Source organism: Apium graveolens, chromosome 7 (assembly GCF_009905375.1).
Source record: "Apium graveolens cultivar Ventura chromosome 7, ASM990537v1, whole genome shotgun sequence".
Lineage (NCBI taxonomy): Eukaryota > Viridiplantae > Streptophyta > Magnoliopsida > Apiales > Apiaceae > Apium > Apium graveolens.
In genome coordinates, this window is record NC_133653.1 from 1,327,418 (window position 1) to 1,336,900 (window position 9,483).

Sequence of the window (9,483 nt, forward strand, 5' to 3'; positions counted from 1 at the left end):
ATATATTAGTATAATAGATATGTTTTAAATTTTATTATATTTAATTGATAAATGGCATGCCTTTTGGCAAAAAAACATGCTTATAAGCATGCCTTCGCCGAGTCTCGTGACAAGTACCTAATGTCATTAGGAAAGACCCTATGCTTCTGTTGAAAAGATTTTTGTGGGGACAACTAAACCCTATTTTCATCTAATGCTATTTCTATTCTAGTACAACTATTACTACACGTGCCTGGCTATATATAGATGTAAGCAAAACAAGTTGTCTCCTAGTATGGATTCTCTCCTTTTTCCTCTATTTTTCTGTACCAATTATGCACTCGATTTGTTCACATGTTCAGCTTCTATTCGTTAATTATCTATTATTTAACATATTTTATTTGGGAAGATAATTCGAGACAGGGAGATCAAATTTTAGCTGATAATTAATAAAGGGTGAAGACGAAAAATATCCATTTTTTATATAATTCATCAGAATATTCATTTTGAAAGTACATCGTTGATAATATCTATTTAATTACGTATTTTTTTAATTGGGTAACAGTTATATGCATCTCAAAATTGGATATCTAAAAAAATTATAAAATATACACATTCACAATTATTCACAATTTGGGAATTATATTTGAGATACCCAACTACCGAAAATGTATCATAAAGAACTTAATTCTTTTTTTAGTACCGATTTGGCAAATGTGTATTTAGTACAAAATAAGATACTCAATTGTTAAATGTGTATCTGTTATGGATTGAAAATTAGGGTATATTAATTGTTGAACTTATTATTAGGGTTCGTGAGTTTCGAGTCTCGATTTGACTACTCCTGTGTCTCGTGACTCGATCTGCCTTAACAAGATGCCTATGTACCTTGCTGATTGTCAAGTATTAAGTCAAAAACGTAGTTTTGTTAGGTGGGGGTGAGACCCATTATATAGGTGTGGAACACCTTGAATTATATTAGATTTAGGAGACTTGGTGGACAAGTCTCAGAATTAGAATGGACTTTGGAGTCCTATATGCAAGAAGTTGATTCTTTATCCTATGTGATTTCTTGAAGGTCAATCCTGAAGGAATTGTATTCTTAATTGGACTTTATTTATCAGCTAATTTATCCTTTATTAATTAATTACGAAATTAATTAATATTCAGGGCTTTGGGCTCTTTCTAATGGGCTTAACTGTCAACCCAATTTGGGTATAATTAATGCGATATTAATTACGCAATCAGGGTTTCTTTTATTCCCTATCATTTGCCCCCCAACTTCTGGGAAACCGTAAAAGGTTTCTCAGAAGTTAAGTTCGTTTATTCCCTTACAGGGTATCATTTTTGCTTAAAGTGTGGAGTGACCTACACATTTACAACGATTTGCCTTGTACGTGGCTTCGGGGTCGTTTTGAAACCCCAGTGTTACTTTCTTTTCCTTATCCCTTTTATTTAGGAATTTTCTGATATTTTTCCTTAATTTCCGGGATTTTTTTTCTAATTTTCAGGAAGTTTCCTTTAATTTCTGGGATTTTTCCTTAGTTTCTGGGAATTTATTCTTAATTTTCAGAATTTTTCCAATTTTCAGCCTTTTTCGACCAGGATCCTAGTCATTTGGTCGACCTGGATCCTAGTCGAAATTTTGGCCAGCTCTTGAGGCCGGGTCGAACAATTTCGGCTAGGATTCATGAGCTGGATTTCGATCAGGATCCTAGTCGATTTAACGACCTGGATGCTGGTCGAAATTCTGGCCAGCTCTTAGAGCCTGGTCGAACAATTTCGACTAGGATTCACAAGCTGGATTTCCACTAGGATCCTAGTCGATTTAACGACCTAGATTCTGGTCGAAATCCTGGCCATTTTTTGGCTTTTACTCGAACTAATATGACTAGGATCCACAACCAGAATCCTAGTCTAATTTTTTGCCATCTCTTGGCTTCTGTTCGAAAGACTTCGACCTCAATTCACGACCTAAATCTTGACCAGGATTCTGGTCGAAGTTATTCATATTTCGAGCTCAATCCTGGTCTGTCAAAATTAAATATATGGGCCTCCTATTCGAAGATTTCGAACAGAATTGACGACCTGGGCTACGACCTCAATCTTGGACGATTTGGTGGGTGTTTTTTAGGCTCATGTTCGAAAGATTTCGAACGGAATTGAAGACCTCATCTACGACCTCAATCCTGGTCAGTTTGATGGGTGTTTTTCAGGCTCTTGTTCGAAAGATTTCGAACAGAATTGACGACCTCATCTACGACCTCAGTCCTGGTCTTTCTTCCGACTAGGAATTTGTATTGAACTGGGCTTTTCCTAATCCAATTTGGATTTGGGCCTAGGCTTTTCTTAATCCAATTTGGATTTGGGCCTGGGCTTTTCCTAATCCAATTTGGATTTGGGCCTGGATTTGGGCCTGGATCCTGATCGAATTTTTGAGAACCTTCTGGGGTTCTTTGGAAACTTTTAAAATTCCTTGGAAAGTTCAGGAAGTTGGGCTTTTTCTCTTGGGCCTTCACTTAATGGGCTTTTCCGTCCCTTTGTCTTCCTCTCCTTTCCTATATAGAGGAGTGAGTGAAGTTGTTCACTCATCACTTCTCATTTCTCAATTCCCTTCCTCTCTTCTTCTTTTCAAAAACCTTAAAGGCTTAAGGATAACTGTAGGTCGGAGATCAAGTTTTTCAAAACTTTCTTTCTAGTAATCCATCCCTATTTCGAGCATCATTCCGGTAAGATAGATACCCCTTTACTCTATTAATTTTTCTGCACTTTTTATGCATAGAGTTTGTGTCTAAAACTGTTCTTTTTTTTTTTTGCTTTCTTCAGATGGCAGATAAGAGAATACCTCGTTTGGCCAAGATGAACGTGGCCAAAAAATCGAACGAGTTCCCTATCCGATCAAGGTATACTTCCTTGATTGACATGATAAACACCTGAGGGGACGAATATTCGTCTGACGCTCATCTGGATGCGTTTGATCACGTCAACATCTTTCGGGATCCAAAGATTTTGGACAAGATAAGGTCTTTATTCAGGGTCAAGGAGCCGTACAAGTTGGTTCTTGCAGGTCCGGCTGACAGGGCTGGCCACTGGAAGAAGGACTCATTATGTGTCTTTAGGGACACCCTGAGGGCAGGTATCAGACTTCCCGTTCATCCCTTTATTCCAGTCTTGCTAGCAGATGTGGGAATAAACCCTTGCCAACTCCCTCCAAACTCTTGGAGGTTGATCATTTGCTTCTTATCGCAATGCGCCAAGCATGATGTACCCCCTACATTCGCTGTATTTAGAAAGATTTTTGAGTTCAAGAATAGCCGTGATAGAATTCAGGGTGGGTTTCTCTGAACCAGCGCCCCACCATTCCTCACATCGTGAATGGGAAGTCCATCCCTGATAACAACTTGGGGTGGAAGAAGGAGTTTCTCTATGTTCACTAGGAAGGCGGCGAATGGGGGACGCTTTTTCGCTCGTCCTTTGGGCAGGTTGTTGACGGCATCTCAAACAACATCATTTTGACTGAGGAGGAGACTAAGGCCTTTAATCTCCTTACCCAGGATAACGGGATATCCCATTCCTGGGACCTTATCTGAGAGACGGTCCTTGTGGAACGCGGTCTTTCTCCCGCTCCTATGAAATGTAGGTTCCCTTCCTTTTTAGTTGCTTCCCGTTATTTTTCCCTTTAACTTTATTATCTTTTCAATTCCCTTTTCTTTAATTTGTGCAGTGGCTGAAAATATCGAAGAGGCTCCCAAGCCTAAGGACCTGGAAACAACCAGGATGAAGCGCGCTGGAAAGGTCCTTAAGGACCCGCACCTTGAGGATCGCTTCCCTGAGTTTCTGCTTCAAACAAGAAAGGGGACGAAGAAGGCCCTAGCCAACCCTTGCATACAAAAAAGAAGCCAGGGGCCTTCTTCCAACCCGCCTGGGGAATCCGGGGAAAAGACACGATTGTTGGCAATATGAAACACGCCAAAGAATGGTCAATTCAGTTTATTTCTCCGGTAGACTATCACGACCTTGTCCTCCAACAAGACTTGGAGGCTAATAAGCATTTTGGTGCTCAGGCCCTAGCGACAGTGTATTTTTTATTTTTTATTATTATTATTTTGTCATAACTTTCCTTACCTTCTCATTTTTTCTTTATTCTTTCAGGCAAACTTCCATTTCCAAGGGGCGCTTCACCAAGCTAAGTCTTGGAAGGTTGGTTTAGAAGACACAACCAAGAAACTGGAGGAGGCCAAACAGCAAATTGAAAACCTCAAGGCCCAACTTGCCTCCTCAACCTCTGACCTGGAAACGGCTCGGGATGAGATAGTGACTCTTAAAAATCAAAAAGAAAAAGCCTTCGACGCCTTGATGATCTCCCTTCCCTTGTCCTCAAAAAGTCCCAACTCTTGGAGGCGTAGCTGATAAGCTGGATGATCTCATTAAAAAGGTAATTATGCCTCCTCATTCAGAGCGCCATTGGGGAGCCAGGGCCAAGGTCAGAAAAAGAAGGAGATCGAGTCTAGCTCGGGGGAATATGTATCCTCTTCTGAAGAAGAATCCGTCTCTACTGCTAAGGAAGCCAGGGTGGAGGAGCCTACAAAGGAAACTCCCCAACCGCCGGCGACTGAAAATTCAGCCGAATAGACTTCAGAGGGGACCTCTTCAGAGACTTCCGAAGAAGCGTCTGATGGGCCAACCCAGGAAAATTTCGAGGAAGATTCCAAGGATGGCTCCGGCAGCAGCTCTGGGGAGGATTATGGGCCTTCTAAGCCAAACGCCTAATTTCTTTCCCATATATAATCTACTTTCCTTCAAATGTTTTCAGACTTTATAAAAGACTTTTTATGTTTTTACTTGTCTTGTTTAATTTTGTCAAGTAATCAAATTTCAAGTAACTGAGGCATTATCATAACTTAACCTTTCAAGTTCCTCACGACCTTAACTCAAGTTTATAACTTGGTTTTTTCAGAATCTAACAATTCAATAAATTGGATCAAACCGAATGAATTGTATTATAACTTGGTCTTTTTAACACCTTACATGAAATGGGTTCAACCCTGATAAAACTAAAACATAACTCATATCGGATCTATGAAAAATCCTAAGCGAACAAAGCTTTCAGGTGCTTCTGAACCTTGTTACCACCGGTATAGCAAATACAAGCTATAGATAGTAAATTTTCAGGTTTTGAGCATGCCATGTTCGAAGTAGTTCTTCTCCATCCATGGTCTCCAACTTGTAAGATCCTCTTCCTTGAACGCTCTTAACCTTGTATGGTCCTTCCCAATTCGGGGCGAGTTTTCCTTTCTGCCCTACTCCATAGGCTTCCACCTTTCTTAAAACCAAGTCACCTTACTTGAAGAACCTTTCTTTTATTCTTAAGTTGTAATAGAACGAGGCCTTTTTCTGATACTCAACTATCTTAGCATACGCCTCGTCACGTACTTCATCAATCAGGTCCAGGGCCAGCCTTTGTCCTTCCTGATTTTCTTCTGCATTATATGCTTGGATTCTAGAAGACGAGTGCGATATCTCCACAGGAGCAACCGCTTCTGCCCCATATGCAAACATAAAGGGAGTTGCTCCAGTAGTGACTCTACAAGTAGTCCGATAACCCCAAAGTATTGGGAGTATTTCATCCACCCAATTATTCCTGGATTTCTCGATCCTCTTCTTCAAACCATCTAGAATTATATGATTCGCCACTTCCGCTTTCTCATTGGCTTTCGGATGAGCTACGGAGATAAACCGTAACTCAATCTCATTCTCCTCGTAGTATTTCTTGAACTCCTCATTATTGAACTATGTTCCATTATCGGTAACCAGGATAAGGGTAATTCCATATCTGCACATGATATTTTCCCATAGGAATTGTGCAACCTTCTTAGTTGTGATCTTGGCTAAAAGCTTAGCTTCAATCCACTTAGTGAAATAATCTATGGCTACAATCAGGAACTTCCTTTGAGCTGTGGCCATCGGAAAAGGCCCAAGTATATCCATTCCCCACATAGCAAAAGGAATGGGAGAATTGATGGAAGTCAGCATCTCAGGAGGTTTTCAAACCACTGGTGCATGTTTCTGACATCGCTCATACTTCCTCACATAGTCTTTAGCACCGGCCATCATTTCTGGCCAATAAAAGCCTAAATGGGTTATCTTATGAGTCAGTGCTCTGCCCCCCAAGTGTTGTCCACCGATACCTTCGTGTACTTCTTCAAGAGCCAAACGTGCCTCATCAGGTTTGATACATCTTAAGTAAGGAACCACATAAGATCTTTTGTATAAAATCCCATCGATCAAGGAATATCTCAATGCTCGAACAACCAATTTTCGTGCTTCAGTCACATCATTTGGTAGCCAACCAGTTTGAATATGGGCCTTAATGGGATCCATCCATGATGTCCCAAGCCCAATAGGGGCTATAAGCTTAATATCAATGCTCTGTGTTTTCAAAATATGAAAGTACACACTTCCTTAGCTCTTCTCTATCTCTGATGAAGAGAATTTAGACAACGCATTTGCCTTAGCGTTTTCCTCCCTTGGAATGTGCTCAACATGGCATTCATCGAATTGGGTGATAAAAGTCTTTACTAGGCGTACATACTCAACCATAGTTTCATCTCTTGCCTCAAACTCTCCCTTGACCTGGGATATGACAAGCTTCGAATCCCCACAGACTTTTAAATTCTTAACCCTTATTGTTCCTTCTAGGCCAATGCCAGCTATCAAAGCTTCATACTCAGCCTCATAATTTGTAGTTGGGAAGTCTAGCTTCATAGCATACTTAATCAGGAACCTATCTGGGCTTTGTAAAACTAGCCCTGCTCCGCTTGAATTTGCTTTTGATGCTCCATCAAAATAGAGAACCCAATATTCTTTCTCTTTACTTTTCTTCATCTCCTTTATCATCTTCTGTATCTGGCGGTATAGTATCTTCCTGCCCCCGACTTCTTGGTTGGATATGGTACACTCCACCACGAAGTCAACCAATGTCTGGGCTTTTATTATCGTTCATGGCTTGTACTTGACATCAAACTCTCCCAATTCTATTGCCCATTTGATCAGACTCTCACTAGCTTTGGGACTATGAATGATGTTTCTCAAGGGTTGATTTGTCAACACTTCAATTTTATGAGCCTGGAAGTAAGGACGCAACTTCCTTGAAGCCATCACCAAGGCTAAAGCAAACTTCTCAATAGTTGAATAATTTAACTCAGCTCCATGCAGAATTTTACTAACATAGTACATGGGTTTCTGGATTTTAAGTTCCTCCTTAACCAATACAGCGCTCAAGGCATTTTCTGAAACGGCCAAGTATAAGTACAAAATTTCATTCAGAGTTGGCTTGTCCAACAATGGGGCTTGAACCATATATTTCTTCAATCCTTCAAATGCCTCGTGGATTTCCTCAGTCTATATAAAATCTTTAACCTTTTTCATCTATTTAAAGAATGGCAAGCACTTGTCTCCGGATTTGGAGATGAAACGTCCTAGAGCTGCAACTCTTCTAGTGAGTTTCTGAACGTCCTTTATGGAACGTGGCGGTTCCATATCCAGGATAGCCTTTATTTTATCAGGATTGGCCTCGATTCCCCTCTTGGAGACCATCAGACCTAAAAACTTTCCAGATCTCACTCCAAAAGCACACTTTGCAGATTTAGCATCATTTTGTGATATCTCAGGACCTCGAAAGCTTCCCTCAAATGGGCTATGTGGTCGGTCTTCACCAGACTCTTGACTAACATGTCATCAACATAAACTTCCATGGTTTTTCCAATAAGATCCTTGAAAATTATGTTCACCAACCATTGATAGGTAACTCCTGCATTCTTGAGACCAAATGCCATAACTAGATAACAAAAAACACCAAAGTCAGTGATGAATGATACCTTTGGGATGTCATCCTTATGCATCTTGATCTGATTGTATCCACTGAACCCATCCATGAAACTCAACATCTCGTGACCAGCAGTCGTATCTATCAATGTATTTATCTTTGGCAACGGGAAACAATCCTTTGAGCACGCATCATTCAAATCAGTGAAGTCCACACACATTTTCCATTTTTTATTAGCTTTCTTTACCATCACGGGGTTTGCTAACCATTCCGGAAACTGTATCTCCTCAATGAAACCAGCCTCTAAGAGCTTCTCTACTTCTTGCTTAATATCTTTCTGCCTCTCCGGAGCAAAGCTCCTTTTCTATTGCTTCACAGTCTCTCGATTTGGATCCACGTTCAGTTTGTAAGTGATCAGTTCCAGGTCTATGCCAGGCATATCAGCTGCTGACCATGCAAATACATCACTATTCTCTTGTAAAAACCTCACCAACTTCCCTCTAAGGGGCTTCTCTAGTGATGCTCCAATGAAGGTTACTTTCTCAAGATCCTCGGGAGTCAAAGGAATCAGAACCAAATCTTCTGTTGGCTTCCCTCTTTTCTCATCATTCTCACGTACATCCAGATCTTCGATAGGCAGAACCTGCCCCCCCCCCCCCAACTCCATCTGCCCTAATAGAGGCCACATAACAACTCATTGCCATCTTCTGATCTCCTCTCTCTTCTCCAATCCCATTTCTGGTGGGAAATTTCATTACTGAATGGTAAGAAGAGGGGACTGCCTTGAAGGCATGTATTCTCATTCTACCCATGATTGCATTATAAGTTGATCCATCCTTTACCACTACAAAGTCCAATATCTGTGTAGTTTGCTTTGGTTTCTGCCCTATAGTTAAGGGCAACTTGATTATTCCCTCCACGGGGCACTCGACTTCAGCAAAACCATATATTGTCATATCGGTTAGGGTTAATTGAGAATCATTGTAACCCATCCTTATAAAGGTATCATGGAGTAAGATGTCCACTGAAGCTCCATTGTCTACAAGGACCCTTTTCATCGGGTTGTTCCCTATTACCGGTGTTATGACCAGAGGATCTTCATGAGGAAATTTCACACCCTCTAAGTCAGAATCATCAAAAATCATTGTTACTCCTGTCCTAGCACTCTTCGGGGCTTCTCCGACAATATGCATTACTTCTCTAGTGTATGCTTTCCTCGAATTTTTAGATGAACCGGCAGTGGTTGGTCCTCCGAAGATTGTATTTATCAGTGGCCCTTGGGGTCGTGGACCTCCAAAGATTGTGTTAATCACCGGTCCCCTAGGTTGGGGATTTCACCCCTGATAATCCTGATCTCTTTTACGATCATCAAAGTTCCTTCTTCCATTATTATTCTTATCTCCTCCATCTCCAGTATACTTGTTTAGCCTTCCCTTTCGAATAAGGAATTTTATTTCATCTTTTAGTTGCCTACACTCATCGGTGTCATGACTAGCGTCCTTATGAAATCTACAATACTTGCTCTTATCTAGCTTAGTAGGATCAGCTTTTAGAGGTTTAGGCCAACAGACTTCCCTGTCTCTTTTAATTTCCATCAAGATCTGACTTCTAGAAGCATTCAGTTTAGCATATTCGGTGAACTTTTGCCCAGGACCTCCCTTCTTCAGGGTTGAATCAGT